Source organism: Phocoena sinus, chromosome 12, assembly GCF_008692025.1.
Source record: "Phocoena sinus isolate mPhoSin1 chromosome 12, mPhoSin1.pri, whole genome shotgun sequence".
NCBI lineage: Eukaryota > Metazoa > Chordata > Mammalia > Artiodactyla > Phocoenidae > Phocoena > Phocoena sinus.
The window spans coordinates 56,558,002-56,582,968 of NC_045774.1; the positions used below are offsets into that span (position 1 = coordinate 56,558,002).

Genomic DNA, 24,967 nt, shown 5'->3' on the forward strand with positions numbered 1-24,967 from the left:
AATACGGGTTAGCAGGTAGCCACTAGTGTGTTTGGCCCTTACTTGAGAAGCAGAACATGGAAGTGGATGTTATAACTATCCCCAGCACAAAAGCAAATAGCCAGAAATGAGAGGATATTTCTAGAAATTAGATCTAAATGGACTGAAATTTACAAGGGTCACTCTATTTCTAGGAGATGAAGGGACTATTAGTTTAATTCAGGAATGCCCTAAGGAGAGCTAGCTATAAGAGCTCTCATACTTGTGCAGAAAGCAGATTAAAATCCAGGAAAGAAAGGGATGAAGCATGCATATTCTTTTGAAATTATGCTGTTTTGAAGACATCTCTGGTGGGAGCAGAGAAAATGTGGGAACTTCTAAAGTCTCTGAAAAGCAGAGTTGCCTTCTACTAAAAGAAGAGTTTAAAACAATGCACCAAAGAACCAACTGAGTTACCCCAGATAAGACAAATTAAATAAAAACTATTAGAAATGAAATATAGAATTAATAACAATAATATCCTTTGCGTCATACTTGCCAATTATAAAAGCAAATGTAGCTATATTATCTCATTTTGAACTGCAACAAATGACCGGAGATAAGAACAATATTATTATTATCAAAATCTGAGATTTAGATAGATCAGGGATCTGCCCAAGATCACACAGAAGGCTAGAGAAAGATGTGCAAGCAAGTCCCTTCTAACTCATTTTGCAGTGTTCAATCGTTATCATACCCCATAAAAAAAGGAGAAGGGAATTCCTATGCTCTAATTCAGTTCCCTGTGACAGAAGAATATTATTTGTAGTTTCTCTACCCTCAAGTCAATGAGGAATTGCTTGATTTTCACTAGGGATAGAAAAAGACTTTGTTTCATCACTTTTTTTTTTTTTTTTTTTTTTGCGGTACGCGGGCCTCTCACTGTTGTGGCCTCTCCCGTTGCGGAGCAACAGGCTCCGGACGCGCAGGCTCAGCGGCCATGGCTCACGGGCCCAGCCGCTCCGCGGCACGTGGGATCTTCCCGGACCGGGGCACGAACCCGTGTCCCCTGCATCGGCAGGCGGACTCTCAACCACTGCGCCACCAGGGAAGCCCTTTCATCACTTTTTAGCACACTTATATCTTGTACTCTGTAAAGTCAATTCTTGCACATTGAGAGCATTCAAAAAGTAAGATTTGGTTAATGCCTTGATGTCACTGGAATACAAAAAATATTCCCAAATTTTTCAGCAAAAGATCACATTTTGATTAAAAAATGCATTAAATACCATCTGATTTCTATTCAGAAATATTGCAGAATGAGTGTCAGTTTTTAAATTTAACCACCATACCAAGCCTGATAATATAAATATTATAAATGTTAAAATTCAATAATATATGCATAGATATGAAATCCTTAAGGGATGTTCAAATTCACCTGAAGTTTAAACTATTTTTACAATATTATCTTTGCTCTGTATTTTGCCATCACCACCTGAATTCTAACTATTTTGCACATGGAATATAATATTGCTTCTCTAACACTGTCAGGAAAAGTTATCTCTTTGAATCCATGAAGAAATGCTAAAAGCAAGAGCCTCAGCAATTTTTGTGAACCATCACAGTATCTTTGAGATGAAATAAATCAAGTTAAAGGAATTTAATTCAACATATTGGATGATGAAAAAAAACTTTCTAGGGTAGACTGCTTATTATTTTTCAAAATTATTTATTTTTAATTAACTTTGATTTCAGAAAATTGTCAAGAAGTAACTTTAAAATATTTTTATGTGCTATTAGAAACCATGATCAAAGATAATGCCATACAACCTTGGGAAATGCACCGTGTCAAAGATGGTACTGTCAGGTTCTCTTCCTAACACCTGTACAAAACACAGGGGTTCCCGACAAGAAAGTTCTGTAGAAATGCCCTTGTCATCCTAAAGTGTAACCTGTCTGGTTATCTTTTATTGTTCTGAAAGTCTAATAAGTGGAGACAGTTTCCTCAAGTACTAAAAGCTTTACTCCATAGCAAACAAAACAGCGGTGTCTTAGCAGCAGGCTTCACCACAATCAAAACCGATTCTGAGCAACTGCTTCATCTACTTATATTCGGCTAGTATCGTTTTACCTTTAGGTTTTTTGTTTGATTGTTTTTTTACTTTCTGAATCTTTACTACCAAACAGACCACTTTCAGTGCATAATTTATTCTAAATACTATCCTTAGCCAGAAAATTTGTTTTGTGATCATTCCAAATAAACAGTTTATATAACCTAAGTAACACTTTCTTTTCAGAAATAAGGATGATTGATATTCTGTAGCAGTTGATACTATACATTTTATGTTGATAGTTATCAATAACATATATCCTGAAATAGTTCCTATTGGTCAGTAAATTAAATTTAAAATTTGTTTTACTTAAAAAAGTGATTGTGTGTGCTTTAGAATATGAGTTATACAAGCTCATACTGGAATTTTTTTTTCACACACACACTGTATTTTATTTTTACAAGAGATAAATAAACTGACACCAAGCATTGTAAATGGATGACCACAACAAAAGAAACAATGATTGCAATTACCAAACACGAAACACACTCATACTATGTCATAATATTGACATTCAGTCCAGTAATCCTCCACTGTAACAGCTCCTTTACTTTGCAGTGAAAATTGATTTGTATATTTTTTGCCTGAGTCCTTGTGGGATTTTTTTTTTTAATTCAAACAGAAAGTCACAAAAATTATAATCATCCTCATCGGTTCACTCAGTCCCATGTAATTAACTTTTTTTTATCTTGATCTTTTGTTAGCACCTTTATGAATTCATCAGTTTCCATTAGAGTTCTGAAAATGCTTATTCATTCAGTTCAGTAGTATAGTCAGTTACCAGAAACCTGTACTTGTCAGTCTTTTCCATGAATTCCTTGAAGATGAAACCCTTTTATGGGAACATTTTTGCAAAAAATGTTTTTTTAATTGAGCATACATTAAGTACTTCAAGAATTGGTTTCTAAGGAAAAGACTTCCATAGCTATAATTAATTTTAGTTATCTTCCAAATCATTAATGAGCAGGATATTAGTTAGGGCTGTATTGTGTTTTCTATGCTCAGATGTAAAAGGTTTCATAATGCAAAATGATGTGGTGAGGTTTTGAAATTGGATGGAGTTAAACTATGGTTAAGAAAGAAATGAAAGGAACAAAACATTTGCAAATCATTATTATATAAACTAGGAAATAATATGAGTGTGCAACTCAGAAAGATGATTTTTAACAAAATAAACACAATTGAACATAAATATATTTAGTTCAATTAAATATAGCTCAAGGATTAAGAATTACCTGTCGTTCATACACTCATGATCCTCTGTGCAGTCATTATTATCCGTATAACTGTAAAACTAGCCCTGTGCTCTTTTATCGGTATAGTCCTTTGCTGACTTTGAATTAACTTGAACATCTATGTATCTGAATCTCACTTAAATCTCATCAGCTCTCCATCCTGTATTTCCAGCTGCCTACGAGAGAGTTCCACCTGGATGTATAGCCATACCTCAAACTCAGCACGACTAAAATCAAATTGGCCATCCTCCCCATACCAGACCAACCCAATGTCTATAGTCAACCAATTTTGCAAATAATCTAGGCATTTTCCAAAGATTGAGATGAGAATTCTTGAAGTCACCTGTCTTTCCTTCAGCGTCTGTATTCAGTATATCGCCAAGGTTTATTGTATTTTTCTTCAAAATAATTCTTGAATTTGCCCTTTCATTCCCATTTTGCAATCCCCTTATTACTATAATTTTAGCTTAGGCTTTTTTTACCTCTAATCCAACAAGTCTTCCTGTCTTTTGATTCTCCCAACACTATCTCTCTTGTCCATCCTACATATGACTACCAAGCAAATCTTCCTGGACTTTAATACTGTTAATTCTTTCATCAAAAACCTACAAGAAATCAATATTGCTTTCCAATCAACTCCAACTTTTTCTGCTCAATTTTCAAAGCTTTAGAAAGCTGAGTCATCTCACCATGTTTCCTGCTATACCCCAACAAAAATCTATTCAAATAAACCAATGAATATCTCATACATGGCATTCATATTAACATCTCCACATTTTTGTTAATGCTTTTCCTTACAGCTGAAATATTCCATTACAGTCCAGTAATTAGTATCCTACTTATATTTTAAAGCATAATTTACTTATTCGACAATAAGCCCTTTCACAGGAGAATATACACCATATTTATTTTAATCTCCTCCACCTGAAATGCTGTCTCCATTTTCCTCTACTTAATATAGTTTCCCTCATCTTTTAAAGTCTAATTCACTTATCTGGATAATATGCTCTTTAAAAGAAGGGAGCATATCATTTTAATTTTGTATCTCCTAAAGCATTAGAATGATACTGGAAATAGAATAAGTGTTCAATAATAGTATTGTTTTATTGAGTGAGTGTGTGTGTGTGTGTGTGTGTGTGTGTGCATTCATGTATATATGTAATCCTTTAGCACTTTGTTCAGTGTTACTTATGATGTGTGATTATCACCACTTTAAATTAGTCAGATTCTGAAGGATAAGGACTTCCATTGGGTTAGATTCAAGATGAAATAGAAGGTCAATGTAAAAACTTTAATTATCTAAAAATATTTAAAAATTAAAATGTTTAAACAAACAAATCTGTTGCAAATAATGATCACCTTTAAGTTTAAAGGATGTCTAGGTTAATCTTTAATTCAATACTTCCTAAAATAATACACTAAGTCAGCAGCAGATAAACTAAAGCTACCCAGATCGCTTTTATTACATTTACAGGAAGAGATACATTTTTTTCCCAAATTCTTTAAAACTTTAAAGAAAATTTTATGTATATTTATAGGTCTTTCCCTCATTCAATACAGCAGGTGCTTCTCTACTTCACATTACATTAAACTAGTAACTGAAATATTTATAAGATACTGCAACAGGGTGCAAAACTTTATGTATATTAACTCCTCAGAGAATCAGAAGTCATTATTCAACATCATCTCTGCAACTCTAGAAGTATGCTATAGATGATTTAAACAAAGTTTAAGAAAATCTTAAAAGTTAACTTGTCACTTTGCATCTAATTTTATCATTTCAATTTTATTATTCACAAATATTTTGCCCATCAAATAGGGACAAATCCATGAAGGCTTTAAATTTAAAATATATTTCATATACATAACAATATATGTGTATAGACACTGTTGAACAAATAGAGAGATTAAGAAATAATTCTCAAGAAATGTTTTCCATTAGCATTCTTATCTGTAACCATCTCTGTCTCTTATCTTTCATCCTCAATTTCTTAATCTGTAGAGTGAGGAGGCTGCCCCTGGTCATCACTATAGCTTCTTTCAATATTAATAATCCTGAATTTCATTATTCTTTCAAATATATGTCCATTACTTTACTGACTACCTATTTGCACCATATTTATATGAGTAATTATTCAAACAGGACAAATAGGACACGTTTTAAATATATAAGTAAATCCTTGTAAAACTTTATAAAATAATGCAATTAAAGCACATCTCTTTCAACATGCATATAGCTGTATAAATTTGCCCTTGGTAAGAACTTTGAAAACTGTCATTCTCAGAGCATAATTTAATGCCGATTTGTCATTTACTACTTCCTATTGTATTCTAGAGGACTAGAAAACTAGTTTAGCTTGCAAAAATTTTTATTGTGACCAAAGTATAGTCATTTTCCTTTGTTTACTTAGTGCATATATGGATACAGAAATATCTGCAGATATCAATAGATATGGAGATACATATTTATGAAATAAACAGAACTACAATAATGAAAGGTTTTTTAATCAAATAAACACAGATCGAGACTCTACTGATGAAATATAATAATTAATTAGGCCTAAACACTTGACCAATATGTAAAGAGACAAATGGTTTTGGGGCTGTGGAAGGAGCCCACATTGGTAGGAACAGGGAGGTTGTAGTTAAAGCACTTTGCTGTAGCTCCAGCCTCCTGATTGGCATTAATTATTCCTTCTACCTTCCTCTCTATCTTCCTTGTATGTTCAGTACCCCCAGGCTGGCTCTGATTTTTCCAGATATAGTTTATCCTCTCCTTTCTAGCTCATGTCTTCCTTGCTTACTATATCCCTGTCAGAAGACAAAACAGCCTTCACATTGAAATGGTAGCAACAAGAAAGCAAGAACACAAATACAGTGATTGGCACTACACTTACATGTGAAGTAAATCCTCTAAAGGGCAAAACAATCATTAGCCACATAGTGTCTGTGTGTGTGTGTGTATGTGTGTGTGTGTGTGTGTGTTGTATGTCTGTAGTATTTTACTATGACTCTCTTTAGTTATGGTCATCCAATCATTTTGCTAGAATATCTACAGCATTCTTTTTTTTAAAATAAATTTATTTATTTTTGGCTGCGTTGGGTCTTTGTTGCTGCGCATGGGCTTTCTCTAGTTGTGGTGAGTGGGGGCTACTCTTCGTTGTGGTGCACAGGCTTCTCATTGCGGTGGCTTCTCTTGTTACAGAGCACGGGCTCTAGAGAGCAGGCTCAGTAGTTGTGCCACACTGGCTTAGTTGCTCTGAGGCATGTGGGATCTTCCCAGACCAGGGATTGAACCCCTGTCCCCTGTGGATTCTTAACCACTTAACCAGGCGGATTCTTAACCACTGCGCCACCAGGGGAGTCCCCTACAGCATTCTTTAGCCCACTACTCCATCTTATTTGTTTTAATTTCAAGATAAATGGTTAAATCTATTATTTAAAAGGAAAACCTGGGTAGTTACTGTAATTTTTACAAAATGAAAAAAAGGAATACATCAGAAAGTCATATGATTTCAATATACTACATACTCAAATATGCAATATGATTACAGCTATGTGCCTTACTCATAAATACATGCTACATATTTATCACCAAAAAAAAACTCACAAAATTACAAACTGCTTAACTCGATTTTAGTTGATGACATTCCATCTTTATCTATTTAGCTTCTATCTATCTCTTAACACTTTAAGGCAGGAAGAATAAATTTTGTTTGTTACGTTTTCATTTAAGGCCAAAACAAACATTAGATTAGCTTGGATTTTGCACCTGGTTAAATTATTTTATGCTCTAATGCATGAATCACTAATATGTTTAGAGCTTTTACTTTCACTGTAAAACAGATTGCCTTTGATTCAATTAAAATTACTTTTCATAAATATGAATAAAAAATTCCTCATTTTAAAACAAAGATAGTTAAGAATTTAGGACTAGGAGTACGTAGCAACACTGACTCATAGCCACTGTGAGATTACCCGAACGCTACAAAAAATAGGGATACACTTAATAATGGATTTGTATGTACATGGTGGTTTAGAAAACTAATGATATAACTTGTTATATAGTTTGAATATCAAGAAGTAAAACAGCATTTGGCATATTTACTTAATGCCAGAAAAGAATTATTGCCTTAGATTATTTTATTAACATTGGAACAAGCTCTAAATATGATGATATTCTATTGTTTGGACACAGGTATTTTATAAATTTGACACATATTTAGAAGGTGGATCATCTTTCTAATTATTTTCACACACATAACATAAGGTGAACCTCATCATTAATAAATAGCTTTGGAGCTTCCCTGGTGGCGCAGTGGTTGAGAGTCCACCTGCCGATGCAGGGGACACGGGTTCGTGCCCCGGTCCGGGAAGATCCCACATGCCATGGAGCGGCTGGGCCCGTGAGCCATGGCCGCTGAGCCTGCGCGTCCGGAGCCTGTGCTCCGCAACAGGAGAGGCCACAACAGTGAAAGGCCCGCGTACCTCAAAATAAATAAAGAAATAAATAGCTTTGTACCAGTGTTTAAACATTTACCGGTAGCCCACCCCATCACTCAACCTACCTACTCAACAAAGCTTGCTTTCTGTTTTGGAAATTATAGTAAGCTAAACTGATTTGGAAGATCACATATGGGTTTCTACGATGAATATTTTTGTAATCTATTCAAAGTATGACCATGCAATTATTTTAATGATTTCTTAGAATCTGCACCAGTTGTAAACAGGAAGGACAAATTCAGATTACAGACATGTTTTTTGTTTGGTCAAAACCATGCCTTAAACATTTTCTTAAATTTGAAACTAAGATTGCCCGGCCTTGTTCCCTAAAATCATTTTCTTTCAACTGTACCATCAGAAAAAAACTACCTATGTCTATTTTTATTCTTAATATTTATTTTAGTTCTACTATATTTTATTATCTTTGCATCTTTATCAATGCAATGTTTGTTATTAGAAATGTTATAGAAAATACAACCCTATATAATTAGATGAATTTTATGTAAAGCAAATCTTTACTCTGTTACCACCTATCCTGTATGTGATATTTGACTTATTTTGTGGGCAAAGGAAGCAGCTTTAACTTCTCCAACAGTATGCTAGAATGAAAACCTGGGGCCAGGAAGACAAAATAGAGTACTAGTTACCTTTAACTAAGAAAGCACGTATTTAAAGAACATTTTATATTGTAAAAGGTCCATAAACGATCCCAGAATTTCTGTTTTAGTCAATCAACCAATTACACTGAAAACCATGACAGATAAATTTATAGGGAAATTGTAAAGTAGCTTTTAAAAGTTATCTAACATTTATTCAGATTAACATAAAATACAGAAAAGGAGATGATTCAAAGACCTGCAGTTTTATGGCACAACAGTAGATTAGTAGACAGAAGTAGTAAACATTAATAGTAGATTAGCAACCATTTACTAAAATTTAAGTCAAGTTATGAATTCTCTATGACTTTAACCTATTAAATTATTTTCATTTATATTAGTTCCTTCTATGTTAGATACAAAATTTCAGAATACAGTTAATAAGTTTAAGCAAAACTTACAATATTTTCTAAATGTACTGTTGTTTCCACCAAAGAAATTTCCTAATCACTTGGATTTTTAAAATGCCATAAGAATTATACTGGTCAAGATTCCTGAAATTACCATTTATTCACAATATTTCAACTTATTTATAATGCTTTTGAGTGCAAAGAGTGACTTTAGACTAACATATACAAAATACTTATGTATTAGATTATAATCACATCTTTCTTTTGTTTTTGATATAGAAAAATATACCACTGATAACTGTTTCTTTATTCTCTGAAAAATATTAAATTTTAAATAATTTTGTTTAATGCTCAAATTCTACAACTGCATATAATAAATGAGTTTTGTAGGATACATGTTTTAAAACTTATTATATCAGAGCTTATATACTTTATAAACTTTATATTGGATTGATATGAGCTATGTGTTCTCAAAATTCTATTTCTATTTTCATCAGTATTTTTTCTATCACTGCTTCTTATATTGTATTTATATAATTAAGAGTTGTTTTATCATGCAATTAAGTATTGTTTTTAACTTCTGGTCAGTGATACTGTGTGTATATATATACACACACATGCATATATGTATGTATATGAGTAAAACATATTTTATATATTTCCAAAAGATGCATTTTTCTCCTGCATTTTTATTCATTTAAATATATTTATTTATCCTAAGCCAATAAAATAGGAAACATGCTCATGAAAGAAGGCCAAGCAGTCCATCTGTGTCTGTTCATTTATCTGAGCTATCAGTTCTTTAATTTCTCAAAATATTTTGTATCTCAAGCTCGACTATCTGTTTCGTCAAATAGACGGTTCCAACTTCTTCTAGCAGTAAATACCTTTTTTTTCTAAATCCCAAGTGAACTTGTTTTAAATAAAAAACTATCTTCCTCCCTCAGCATCCAAAAATTCTCCATTCACTCTGAAATCATCTTAGTATATGGTTTTTCATTTAATCAAACTTGAAAAATAAAAGTTCTACCTTTTTATTTCTGAAATAGTTTAAGTATAGTCACTGGCAGGTAATCTCAAATAAATATATATTAGAAATTATGAATGGGAAATACATAAGGAAATATATTATTCATATTGTGATTTATATGGCTCATACTTATTGATAAATTGATAGATGTAGAAAGAGACAGAGAAGTTTGATAGATCAAGGTGGAAATAACTTTCAGACAATGAAAAGATCATTGAACAACAAAAAATCACGGTGTATTATTTAGAACCTAATCTGAATTTATATAATTTCAATCTTGTTATAAACTATGACCATAGACTTAATATTAGGATACACACCATCTTATGATGATAAAGTAAATAAACGACATATTTTCATTGATTCTAAAAAACAAATGAACAACACTTGGTCTAAATCTGAGAAAGTGTAGCTGACATTTATGAAGCTTTTACCTAACAGCATATTTTATTTGAAATCGGCTAAGACCTAATATTTTCCATTAACTGTAAATGAGAGTATGTACGAGGAGCTAGAAGACTGCAAAAAAAAGAGTAAATGAGTAAATGTCTTGCAGGATGGACCATATAATCCTTTATAATTGCATTCATTTTAAGATGAGCCATTCAAAATTGCTACCTGTCCAACCTGCATAAGATGAGCAAACTAGAAGCATGTAGATAAATATTGCTCGTTGTGCCTAGGCAGGCCATTTTAATATCACTATAGCTGAGTTTTAGATACTCTAGGCTCACATGTCAGCTGAATTCACTACTTATTTTCTAGTTTTTTGCACTTATGGTACTTGTATTCCATATAGAAATAGAACATTAATAATTATTATTTGATGTTGTCTAATATGTAAATGAGATTTAAAATACAGTGACCATTCAGCCCTGTTTATAGAGTGTGGGTCATAAGCTAGACAAATAAAATTCTGAAAAGATTATGCCCTCATAAAAAGATGTAGCTTCAAAATTATGTCGCAAATTAAAATCTACATAATTCATCTACCTAGAGAGAGCTGATCATTTATATACAAATAGATAATTAATTTCATCCTTGCAATAAATCCAAATAAATTATCAACTATTTTGTAAAACACTTCCTCCTCTAACACATAGAGTAATACTAATAAAACTGGAATTTATTTAAGCCACATGTTTGCACTCAAATCATAATTTCCCAGAATATAAAACAGAGTTTGCTTGTTAAATTTATCATTATTCCAAAATAAGTTTTTTTTCCAATTATTTTTTAACTTTTAATGCATGTAGGGAAGTGTTTTCCAAAATATTCAATGAGTGTCTTTCTGATAATTTAATAGCAAAACTTGATTTTCTAACCAAGTTCACAAATAATGAGTTGTCCCAACACCAGATTTTTAAATGGAAGGAATTTGTTTTTAATTACATAATAAAACTTAAAATTTTCACATTCATTATTTTACTTTTACAAAGCAGTATATTAAAAATGGAAGGAATTATAAAAATAATTTTTAAAACTTTAAATATTAATACAAGTAATATTGTCATAAACTGCCATTTAATAGATGTGATGGAAACTTTTTTCATATCAGCAAAATGAGTGCTGACAGTAATTCCTTGAGGAATCAGGAGCATGAATGCTCAGTCTGGTATAGGTTATTTCATTAATCTACATAGAATGTGTATGATAAAAACAAAAAATTTAAATGAACTTACACACTAAAGCAATGCTTTGCACCTTTGATTCAGCAAATTAATTGACTGCTATTAATGGAGAACATGTAATAAGAGACAAGGTAAGATTAAAAGAATAAAAATGTCCATGGCCAAAAATGTTTGGAAATTGAGTTAAGGTAACATGATCTGATTTTTTTTTATTGCAAGTCTTTTCAGAGCCTTTAATTTGTTAATAATTAATCTCTAAGAGGAGGATCTAGTGCGTAGTTGTCCTGACCTTATTTGATCATAGAACTCGCTTGGGTTCATTTTTTTCCCTCTAGAAGCAGCTTATCATCTAATATTTTGTATTATACCTTATAATACGGTATAATTCATTTATATAGTGTGTATGAAGCCTACACATTTTCATTAAGCTCCAACTTCTTCATTGCTTTAGAAAAGTTGGGGAAAGCATTGATGTGGTATAATATTCCACATCAAGAATAAACCAGAGTTATTTTCTACAGGATTGAAAATTTATATTTTTATAGCATCATTTAAGATATTAGGGTAACAATTCATGCTTCTTACACAAAGCTAATTTTGTAAATTCTTGTCTCAAGAATATAGGCCAGGACCAGAAAGAAAATACAGACCTCTAAAATGTGAAATATTTACACTTACTTTTCATACATTTTAAAACAAGCTTCGTTAACTTGTTTTAAAGAAAACGCCAGTTTAAAATAATAAAACGGAAGGAAGTAGTCAGGTTGCTTAGAGGCAGACACCCTGATAACAGATGAGAAAGAGAAAGAAAACGTCAGAATTTGAAACTTGAAATAAGAAATCTGAGAGAATTTCATGTGTGACCAAATGATGCTTCACAATTTAATAATACCTGTGGCAGACACAGTCAATTACATAGCCAATAACATCTTTCTTACTTACAAAAGAACCGAGGTGGCAGTATACCCAGATAAAAGAAATTCACATATGCAGGTTCTTTTGCAGGCAGGAATATCCAGCTAAAATAATTCTAGCCAATAAAATGTAGACAGAGGAATCATTTCCTTTCTGAATTAAAAGGCAATGTCTTTTGTCTTTTGCCTTTTTTTCCCTACTGTCTTCCTGCCTGGGACACAAATATGATGCCTGATGTTGCCGTGACCATCTTGCAATCATGAGAATGAAAGCTTCAGTCTAAAAATAGTGTAGCACAGAGATAGAAGGTACCAAGTTCCTTACCACCTTCAGCAGCTGTTTCAAACTTGCCCAGCTTAAGGCTCCATTAGAACAATAATCCCCCTATTTATTTTCATAACTGTTTCATCAGATTTCCTATTAACCACACTATTCCTATTAACCAAGCTATTCCTATTAACACAGGTTTGAACCTATTACTAAACTTTCAGAGGACATTATTGACATTTATAATATTGTTACTGAATAATCTTAGAAAATTTATCCTTTTAGAATTTTTGATTAAAAATTATAAGCAAGGAAGACCATTTCATGATTAAACATTTTCCATGTAAAGAGTTAAAGTTTCCTAATATGATGATAAAATCACAATAATTCAGAAAACATCAGCATTCACAATAATATTCCATGACATTGTCATATAGCTAATGTTTTCCTCAGTGTATTTTCTCTTTTTAGTTATTTTAATATGCAGTTGACTTCAAGAAATTATGCAAATTGTTTAGATATCAAATTATTTTCATCAGTGAAAGGATCAATTGGTATTGACTTTAAGTTTAGAATTACTGCAAAGGTTCTAATTGTATTAATAAAAACCCAACCCTTAACTTTTCCTTTTACAGCTTTATAACCTTGTTGTTATCGTCCATATATCTTTGTGATGCATCTGGCGTATCTGTATAAGCACATTCCACCTGGACAACCTGCTATTCACTTTTATGACCTATACTTTTCCCATCATTTGAACATGGTATATACTAGCAGTATGCTGGAGCCAACTCACAATGGCTTGTGAGAGCCAATTTTACACCTATTTCCCAACTCCATGCTCAGTGAGACTCCACTGGTAGCTTGATATTAGCCATAGTGGTAGTATTTAATACCATGAAAACTGGCAATTACCACAAATCAAAGCCTCTCTCATTGTCATAGTCAGTTATCAAACAATTACTATCACACCACTGAACAATACACATCATTCATGTTAAAATTTTATGCCTTACATTGTTCATTAATTAACCGTGGCACTGTTTAATTGGTAGCTTTAATGCCAGAAAGTCACCAGATTTACATAGAGTGAAGCACAAGGATTATCTGTACGTGAATGCTACAATAATATGCTATTGAACATATTATTTAGTAGATCTAAATGGATTGGGAGGGCTTAATGAGATGGTAACAATGATCAGTTCCAGTGATTTGTAATTTATTCATGACAAATTTAAATTGTGATCAATTTTTATTTAAAAATAGAATCTTAAGTAAAACCAAATATCACTATCAGCTACAAATGGTTAACTAGAAACAATGTCTTCAAAATGTAGGACTTCCTACTGATTCCCATTAAAATTTATATTTGACGTAGGAAATTAACTTCAACAATAGGCTGATTTCAAATTCTTGTGATCTACTCTTATCCTAAGAAATATTTTTTTAATAAAATTAAGTCTTAATGGTATACTACAATTTATTTAAGTTTTAAACTAGCTCAGATTGTTTTTATTGAATGGAATAAAAAAAGTACTTACTATAATCTTCTTTGGGTTCTTTTAAGATTTCTGAAGGAAAGGCATTATTTTGGTTGCCATAAAATCCAGACTTAATTTTACAAATGTAAAATAAAAAATACACATTGCTACACTTAAAGGTGGAATCTATTTTTTATACTATACAATGGCTTTTCTGCAGTCTCATTAAATAGTTGCTAATACCATTTTTTTAAAAAACTCTCAGTTGTCCAATCAAATTAAATTAAGAGTGGCTTTAAATTGAGAATAAAAAGGAAAATGTCCAACATATCAACATTGCATCAGAAAGTATAAGTCTGTCCTATCAATAATTTCTTACCAATATAGCTATTTGTTTGCAAGTGAAGTAACAAATATTAAAAAGTAGTTATTTTAAAATCAATATGAGCATAATTTACATTTGAAAGAATTCTCTCTTAGACTTACAGATCAGGAGCAAGTGTTTAGCTTGCAACACACTTGCTAAGGATTTTAAAAGCAGTAAGTCCAGTATTAAAAGGCTCAAGGAAGACTGTTCTCAGATCAGTCAGGTGGTCAGGTGGTTTCTAATACTGGAAAAATGAAACAGACTATGCTTTTTAAAAAAATGGACACTCAGTAAATGAGGTTATCAACAAGAACTAACAAGAACTTGAAGCTAGCATTGAAAAGGTAGCATTTGATTTTCTAAGCATCATTTGGACATTTAAATTGATTTAGCTAATATGCAAATATCTGGATTATACAAAAATAGCAAATAAGCTACCATAAACATGCAAGGCTCATAAGGCTTTTTTTCCTCATTCAATTTTTAATTTTAATAAAGTTTCACAAGGGTTAATGACTTGTGGGCTTTCTTTTCTTCAGGTAAATATCTTTTGAAATTATACTCTATTGGACAAACTATATCAATAAAATATTTTAAAATTAAGTGTATGCACCATATATGCAGTTTAGTATCTAAAACAACTGAAGTATGTTTGGAAAGCATTCACTATTTTTGTTTGCAGCTCAAATAACTGAATTAAGAAATAGCAGCATAAATATTTTAAATTTTTGGCAGAAGGAAGACTTAAAACATTATAAAATAATGTTTATAAAATATAAAAGCATATTATAAATTATATTATAAAAATATCTTCCAGACTGAAAACATTATAAAATGTTTATAAAATATAAAAGCATATTATAAATTATATTATAAAAATACCTTCCTAATTAAAAAATTTTGAAGCCCTAATTGAAAATTGAAGTAGTAATATGAAAATTTTGAAATCAACATACGTTTCCCTGCATGTAACTTGCTTTTGCATCTCCTTCCACATGCAAAATTTTCACTATTTTCAATTTTTTTTGGTAAAATCACCTTAGTAATATCAGTTTCCAAAATATATCTTCAGTCAGTCTAGTGAATTGCTAAACTTATATTTAACACACCTCCCAGCACCCCCATTTTCAGTACCAATAATAGTAAGGGAAGCAGGGAAACACTTACCTAATTTTATTATGTTAAAATAATATTCAGGTGCATATTCTGAACCAACTTAGATGACAGTTGTAGCCCTATTCTGTTTATAAATTTTATCATGCCAGTAACATTCAAAACCTACAATTTCACCTTTGCTTCAAATATCAAGTCCATTAATTTAATGGGGAAATCTATTTTAAAGTCATTCACCTAATTTTGTCATCTCAGGAGTAGTCAGACAGGGCACGTGACCATGGGTAATGTTTTAAAATAATTAATTTAGGGTTAAACATCTCTTGTAAAGAATAGCAGGAAACTAAGCTATATCCAGGCCGGGGGTGGAAGGGGAGTGGTAATGACCTTTTATATTTGTTATAAAGTATTGAAACTAAAATTCTGTTTCAATTCAAGGTACATTAGATAAAATAGAAAGAATTACCATATATTTAAAATGCAGATGTGTATTAATAAGGTTTTATTTTGGGTCATAAAAGTTGTCAGGTTAGTTTCTGGGCTTCCAAACAAAATTTCAAAACTAGGTATAAAATCAACTTATTTCTAACAGAGATAACGTAACATTTTTACGGTGTCCCTTAGTATGCATGGTTAAGTAAAAATATTTAAAACTATAGGTGTTGAAAACCAACAGAATACTTTGTATTGTCATTTGTTTTACTAATCCTATTTATATATAAAATAGATGCTTTCAAGTTCTTTCTATCTAAATATCATATTGAAATTTCTATTGCTATTTAGAGAGCAATGATATTTTGTCTTTAAAAATATGTACATATATATACCCAACAGGATTGATATGAAAATAATTTAACTTGAATGATGTAATTATGTAATGGAATGTAAAAAATTATAGCAATTAAGGTGTTGTGACATGCTGTAATGAATGAAGTTACACTGGTTGATGACACTATATCTCCTACTCATTAATTATTTGGATAGAGTGCATTATGTTACATAGCATGAAGAAATAAAGTCATAAATTACCACTAAAAATTACATCCATACATTTTCATTTAACATTTATATTTCTCCCACATCTGTAAGTTATTTTTAAAAATCAAAACAATATCAATAGCATCTTTAGTTTCCAGAAAATCTCACAATGTGGTTCAATTCTTTTACTATATACAGCTAGTAATTTTCAGGGGAAGAAAGTCAGCATTTCTAGAGAGTAAGTTTATAAGGTAAATCTGCACATGTATGGCTTGTGTCTCCTGCTTAGACGCCCAAGTGAATGGAAATAATTTTTAAGCTTTCTGATTTGCAGTTCTAAAGAGAAAGACACACTTCTTAAACATAGCTAATTAGGGTGATACTTTTAAGCAATCACCTGTTATTATAAAGCAATATACCATCAACACGTAGTGCAAATATTAACTATAGCATTCTTTTAAATATTTTTAAAAAGTAGCCAACGTCTTTTTTTTTTTTTTCTGAAATCTTAGAAGGAAAAGGTGGGAGATGAATTTAATGTGATAGTAAAAAAGAACCAAATGATAGAAGTTCCTTTTCTAAGTCTGTTTTCTGTTTTCTTATAAATCTGTTTTCTTTCCTTAAAAACAAAATTCCTCCCTAAAATAAATTTGAATTTTAAAAGTGTAACAATAATAGCATTAAACAAAGGGTAAACATCTCTAATCTCATTTGTAAGAGGTATGGGAGCAGGGGTGATGTATACCTATTCATTCCTTAAACCATAAAAATAGTTACTGAAAACAGCTAATAAATTAATCTCTTCCTGGCTATTGTTGACATGCAGTATATATTAGTTTTCTTCCTTTTCTCTCTCAGTCACTTCCTTCACGTGACCCACCGGCCCACTACAAGACTACATAGGAAACATCAATCGGAAAGAACTCTTACACTAAAAAACTGACAGCAAAGGGACAGATTTATCCAAGTAAAAATGTTACTAATTTAGGCACCGTGCTTATGATTAAAGGAAAAAAATGATCTATTTCCTTTATATTTCTTAAGACAACTACCTTTTTGAGCACAGTACTCTCAATCATTGTACAAACATATATAGAAAGAAAGAAACAGACTCCTAGAGAATATTTCTTTCTTTACTCATTATCTTTGTTTCACTGGCTTCCTGCACAGACTCCACTGTTTCAAGGTGTATGTAAAAGCTTTGGCCTCTCTTGACTAGACACTGTAGATTAAAATATTTTATAAAGAACATTGTTAAATTATTTTTAAAAGACACTGACTTTCCTGGGATAGTTTCAGATTGTGAAGACCTTTCTTAAGTGGCTGAGAAAACCCCCAAAAGTCCAAGGGGACAATTGGAAACAGAGAAGTACAGTTTTGTTTTGATAATTAACACAGACAAAACAAGCTGGGAAGATAGTTTCTTACAAACAATTCACAGTCCTCTGCAGTTATGGGAGAAGTAGCTACCGAGAAATTGCAAAATATTGAAGAGTAAGTGCATCACTTGGTGAAATTCTGGGTTCTTTTCATCTTGTCGGTTCTTTTTTAAGAGTCACCTCAAAGAATTTCTTTCTAATCGTCAAAAAAAAATAAAAGGAAAAGTAAGCAAAGAAAAAATAAAAAGAGAAACAAGCCATTCACAGTATTGTTCTTGTCCTATTAGCTTTTCAATCTTAATTAGCTAATGAGAAATGTACAAGAGACATGGTAGCAACTGACAAAGAGCCACTACACTTCTTTTCCAAATCTTTCAAAGAAAAAAATTTCTTACAAAGTACTGCTTCTCATCAGGAAGTGTGCATGTATGAGTGTGTGTGTGTGTGTGTGTGTGTGTGTAAAATATAACTACACGTTCCATAAAGGATTCATTAAGAACAGAGGTATGCCATTTTTTGGTAGCAAATATAATAATTTAGTAAAATTGAACTTCAAGTTTTTAGCATTCTCAAGTTTCTTAATGTGACTCTATATATTGTAATTTATTAAAATTAGTTTCTGTGATTTACTGAGCTAGGCATTGTGGAACTTCTAAATTGAAACAAGTCATCATAGGGTGACCATAGTTCTCAGAAGCTCATTGGCCCAGATATTTATTGAATGGACATACTTGCAATGACTGGACAGAAGAAGCTCTCTTGCTTCTAGGAGTCTTTGAATTCAATTCAGTGATGGAAGCAAGTAAAGGCACAGAGGCAAAAAATTTATCCATAGGATACAGACAATAAAAATGGGCTATCAAACTTCTGTTGTTACATTTATACTTAATTTTGTCTTAATAATCAAAAACATTTTTATGTGGAAAAATAATTTGGAAAGAGATGCGGAAACTTTTAAAAGATACTCAAGCATAATTATCTTTAAAATAAAATGTCAAGAAGCATTTGATTACAGATTACCAAAAAAATCACTTTAACTTTAAATTGTCTTTGTCTTACTCTGTTTTTATCAAATCTTTTATTCTTGTAAATGTCTAGCATAATTATAAAATTGAGAAGTGGAATATGTTTATTTTCTCTTATGATGACTGAGATTATCTTCTTTCTCCTACACAGATAATTTCAGTGAAAATTTCTACTGTCTCAATTGTCTAGATACCATATTCACCATAGTTGAAAATAACTCACTGACTCAACTTAGCTTCAATTGGTTTGGTTCTACCAATTACAAAAACTAAGAATTTTTTCTCGGTTAGTGACTCCATTTATACTTTCAACCATGAATATTATTGGAACCATTAAAAATAAAGAGGTAAATTATTTTATAATGGTTTTGCCAAACAGCAATTGTAAAAAAAAATCTGTTAATATAGAAGTAGCCTCAACTCCTATGGAAATGTAATTTGAAAGTGCATTTAGTTTTATTCAATGTTGACTTTTAGGTCCATAATTGAGGAATTTCTTAGTATAAACAATTATAATAATCACTTTCCTAGGTGTGAAAGGCATACTAGCAGAACAGTACTATTTCAAACCAAATTTCCATTAAATTCTAGGAAAATTTCTAAATGGGAAGAGGAATAATAGATAGGCTTCCCTGTAATACACTAGAGTTAAAAAAAAAACAAAACATAAAAGTAAAATACATCTAAAATTATGTTACGTAAAACTGAAATGCTTTTCTAGTAAGAGGTGGGAAAGTTGGTGGCAAAGGCATGCAACAAAATTGGCATTTCATTTCAATGTGACAACAGTCTTTTTGACAGCAGATTAGTTTAACATTGAACATCCCACCAAAAGAGTAATCCATTTCCAAGTGCATAATAATTCATTGTTGCCCTTCACCATACATTAAATGTCACCTATTATTGTGACAGGAATATAAAAGCTATTGCACACTAGTCAGGAGCTGAGATCAAAGCTGTTAATGCAAGCACTTTCGACATGGTTTTCTAAACTCGGTTAAACCATCAAAAACACTATGTTTAGAAGATCTTTACCTCTGAGCTCCAAGAGAAATACAGAATATTTTTGCAACTATAAGGACTCTCAGTAAGGCAATAGTCTTGTCATCTTGTGACCACAGACCATGTTAGAGCCAAAATGTATGTCAAGTCGGGCCTGGCAGTCACTGTAATAATAAGCCTTTGAGCAGATTCTAGGGAGACTGTCCCTTGCTCCCCTGCAACCTAATCCAATAATATAATAGATGATATTCTAATATCTTAAAAAACCAGGCAAAGTAATTCAATGCAAAATCATACAAGAAATTCCTATATTCTTTTTAACTTAGAAAAACGAATCTTATGTATATGACACATTGAGTATCCTTGATTTGCTATTCTTGCTAAGAAAGCCAGGTTGGTCAAAATTTCTTCTCTTTCTCTTTTTCCTATATTTGGCATAATCATTTGTTCATTTAAGTAATCTAAGAAATTTCTGTAATAATTTATTGCTACCAAATTTGGTATAGTATTATTTTTCTTCTCCAGAGTTTATCTGTATTTAATTTTAAAATGCCAATCTCAAAATAAAATATACAAAGTTCTTATATGCTTAGTGAATAATTATTAAGGTTACATCAATCCTGTTGGAGGTAAATGTGTATACCAGTATTCCTTTCTTTTAAGTTCGACCTTCAGTTATTCATCTTTGTATATCAAATTACTAAGGACCTTAGACCAAAATTTACATGCTAAATTTCACAACAGCTCTGGTTGTCTTGGTGACACCTATGGCTAAAAGAAAATTTTAAATTCTTTAATATTATAATAATTTAAATTGACTTATTTTATAAATAGGATCTATTATATCAATATTATCTATTTTTTTAACAAAGGAAATATTTGAAGCAAGGTGAAAAATATCTCTCATTAGTGTAAAGGGTGGGTTCCATAAATAGGCTTTTTATATGACTAATTGCCATCCCTATACTAATAAACCTAGATCAAAGGAAGAAAAGAATAGAAAGAGAGGGAAAAAGATCTAGGGGCATATATGATTAAGCACAAGCCCGTCATGGACAAGATTTCTTCCTAATCCTCTGTCAGCCAAGAGCTATTCTTAGAATACCTAGGATAAGGTCATTCTGTATCTAGAATGCAGTACCTCAGGTTCATCTTTACTCTTAAATAAGAGTTCTCAGCTAATTCAGATAAGCATGCTGATTATGTCATTATGCTATAAACAACAATGCAACTGTTTGCAAGAGATCATGGATTATAAAACCATACCAAGACAAATAAGACAATGTATTTTTTTCTTAACACTTGCTAAAATAAATTTAGAGCATTTTCAAGTATTTCTAAGATAATCTTTTTTCTTATAAAATGAAGTTTAGGGGAAATATTAAAATGGTAACAATCATTATTTACTTTTAAATTTAATTTTTAAAACATATAATCTATTAATAATTATCACAAATTTATCACAAATTTAATATTGTTAATACTATGATACAGCAGATATTCAATAAGCCTCAAATCTAGTATTCTAATGATAACTAACAATCTGCCTAATGTCTTATTTCCTTTATAGTTGTATATTTCTCTTCAGTGAAATATACGTTACAAGTCATTTTTAGATAAATATATTTAAAATACATGTAATTCATTAAAAAAACATTGGATAACTATAAAACATTTTCATGACTTTCATTCAAGGCCAATACATATTTATTGTCAGATAAACACATTGGTTATGAGTTTATTAATGAAAAAATGTATCAAGCCATGTTTGTTCTTGGATTTAAGCATCTGGTATAATTCTCAGAACATTATTCGTAATCAGTAGATACTTGCTGAATAAATTAATGAATAGATGAGGGATATAAATTAATGTATAATACTTCCTGGAATCCTAATTATCCAGTGTTCACTACACGTTCAAGAAATATTTGACTAATTGAGTGAATGATTGATGGAATAATTAAAGAGGAAACAGAAAACAAATTGAAGGTGTGGCTTGGTAGCTAAAAAGACATAGAAGATTAATTGTAACAATAATAATTGGGACAATATTAGCTGGTGATTGAAACAAAAGTAAAGTAATGCCAATTAAAAATTTTAAGATATTTAAATCATTTACTATATTTTAATTTTGAGATAAAATTTATTTTAATTCTAAGTAGATATTATATAACTTCTTAGAATTCAATATAGCATAATATCTGTTAATAAATATAAATTTTGTTGTTGAAGTGGTATTATTTTAGAACTTTGTTTTCTGAATTTCAGTGAAAATAAAACAGATATCTGAGAATTTTTTAATGTAATTTGTCTTTCTTTTCTTTGTAATCATTAGGACAAAGAATATACATAAAGGAAATGCCATACTTATTTTGACATCAGTAATGATGTTAATATGTTCATCTGTGATCTCTATATGGCATAAGACATAATCTTTTTTCACAGATAAAATAAAAATGCTACATTTTGAACTGATAACAAATAATCATGATGTCATTTTGGTTAGAAAGGTAATTAAGTTCTACAATTGAAATTCAGACATTTTCCTGTCATTCGCACATCATGAACTACTTTCACGGTAGCAAGAGTGCAATACCAGGTCAGAGTGGATTTTACTTATACAAAATCATCTGGTTTTGGAGGTTCAGTTTAGAATTTAAATGGACTCTACTCAAGAAACTTTCTTTTAATCTGAGTTTTAGTGTGTTTTTTAATTTGACAATATTTATACAAGATTATAATAATGTTGAGAATTGAAGAAAATATTCTGAGATAATCTGTAAAGAATTGATTTTTATATTACATATTACTTCACCAAGAATATGTAATATTATTTATTACTTAATATAGGATATCCTATATTATTTATTATTTAATAGAATATTTATTTACCCATAAATGAAGATAATAAACTTAATTTCACATCGTTGAATAAGATGCTGAAATAGAATCATTTTCAAATCCGTTCATTTAATCACTGACAAAATTCAACAGTAATATTCTAAAATTCAAAGACCCTAAAAAATGGCACACCAGTTAATGTTATGTTCTCAGATAGAAAGACATGGATGAATTTCTTTCGTGTAAAATTAATACAGGTTATCATAAGTCTACAGATATTATATTATTTGATATAAAGTGAGAGTTTTAGAAATTTTTAGAAGTTAGATTAGTGCATATCCATACCACATGTCTCTATTTGCTAATATTCTTTTAAGCTGTAAAAAAATTCAGATGTTTCACTATCTGCTTTTGAATCTAATTTTAGAAGATTTGGGCTCAGAAAATTAGAAATATCTAAAATTTCTAATTTGAAGTAACACAATAGTCTTTGCTTAGGATCCCCTGGAAACTGCTATTAGAACTTAATTCAGCTTGACTGATGGCTACACAATTGCATCACAACTGTCTCAGGACATGTTCCTCTAGGCTTTATTTATATCCTTCCTGAGAACTTTAGTTAATTTGATTAAGAGGGAACAGGTGTACCTGCAGACATCAAGAAACGTTTTTTCTATACTTCAGAATATTTTTTTTTCTTTTTGTTCTGTGGGAAGGCTGTAGAGTTCTCTAGTCATTGAATTATTTAAGCTGTAATCTGTGAACTCACTTCTCTGCACACATATAAAACAGGAAGCCTTGTGTTGGTCACTATAAAAAAGATGCAATTGGTCCAAAGATGCTCAAAAATGAGAAGGCTTTTTTATTTGTACAAGCTATGGAAAAAACTGGAGCTTAAAGTTTATGAACTTCATACTCCAAATTCTCATTTGGGGGGAAAAACTCTAAACTTCAAATAAAAATTTTAACTCAATCTACCATATTACTACAAATGCTATATGCATATATGGTTCCAATACAAATTTTCAGTCAAATACAACTGATAATTTTCTGAAGGACTCGTGTTAATATTGAACCTATTAGGTAGAAAATTATAATCTGTATAACATTTATGTGTAAATGTATCAGAAATATCTATGTGCATAACTATAAAATGTAAACATATAAAAATATATCAAAAATATTATGCTACTTCTAAAATGATTTTATTTTTTTTTTAATTGAATAAACTAAGCGTTTTTCACTGCTTGGAACAAAAATATGACTTCATTAAAAAAAGTTCAAGGAAGGACAAATATCCTTAGTGATAATTGATCAGAAGAACCCACATAAATTAACTGAAAAAATAACCCACATATTTAATACTTAATTTTGAATTTAAGGCAAAAATATTTATATTTATACAAGTATTATTATCAACATGAAAAAATTATATGTAGCATTCTAATTCATCTTGGATTTAGAGTTTTCTGATATCTGATAGAATATAAAAATTCAAAGACTATAATGAGTATGTGACTCCCAAAGTCATTCCAGTAACAGTAGAGCTCTGAGCCCAGGGATAGTTTTAATCTCCTTAATTAAGGCAAAAATAAGCTAAAGCATATCAAAATAATCTATCTGTTGAAAATTTGGTAGTGAGGTAAGCATAAATGAAAAATAATTACAAATTTCCACTTCCAGAGTAACAATAAAGTAGCAAAAGCAACATATATTGAGCTATATCATAGATTTTAAAAGCCATCATAAAAATATGTATTTTTTCACTTAGGCATTTGAGTTTCTGATGCTATGATTGAAATATACCCTACATGTCAACAAAAATAAGGCAATTTATGGGCTTCCCTGGTGGTACAGTGGTTGAGAGTCCGCCTGCCAATGCAGGGGACATGGGCTCCTGCCCCGGTCCGGGAAGATCCCACATGCCGCGGAGCGGCTGGGCCCGTGAACCATGGCCGCTGAGCCTGCGCGTCCAGAGCCTGTGCTCCGCAACGGGAGAGGCCACAGCAGTGAGAGGCCCGCGTACCGCAAAAAAAAAAAAAAAAAGGGCAATTTTTTGTGGTGATATATTCTGTGAACAAAAAAAAAAAAATGACAAATTTTATGTAAAAAATCATGGTAGTCT

General features: G+C 31.1%; 1 protein-coding gene across 3 annotated transcripts in view; it reads right to left on the reverse strand.

Annotated features, from left to right (window-relative positions):
• The window catches only part of GRIK2 (glutamate ionotropic receptor kainate type subunit 2), a 631,568-nt gene that overhangs the window by 118,338 nt on the left and 488,263 nt on the right, over positions 1 to 24,967 (reverse strand). The gene's annotated exons all lie outside the window — the stretch shown is intronic.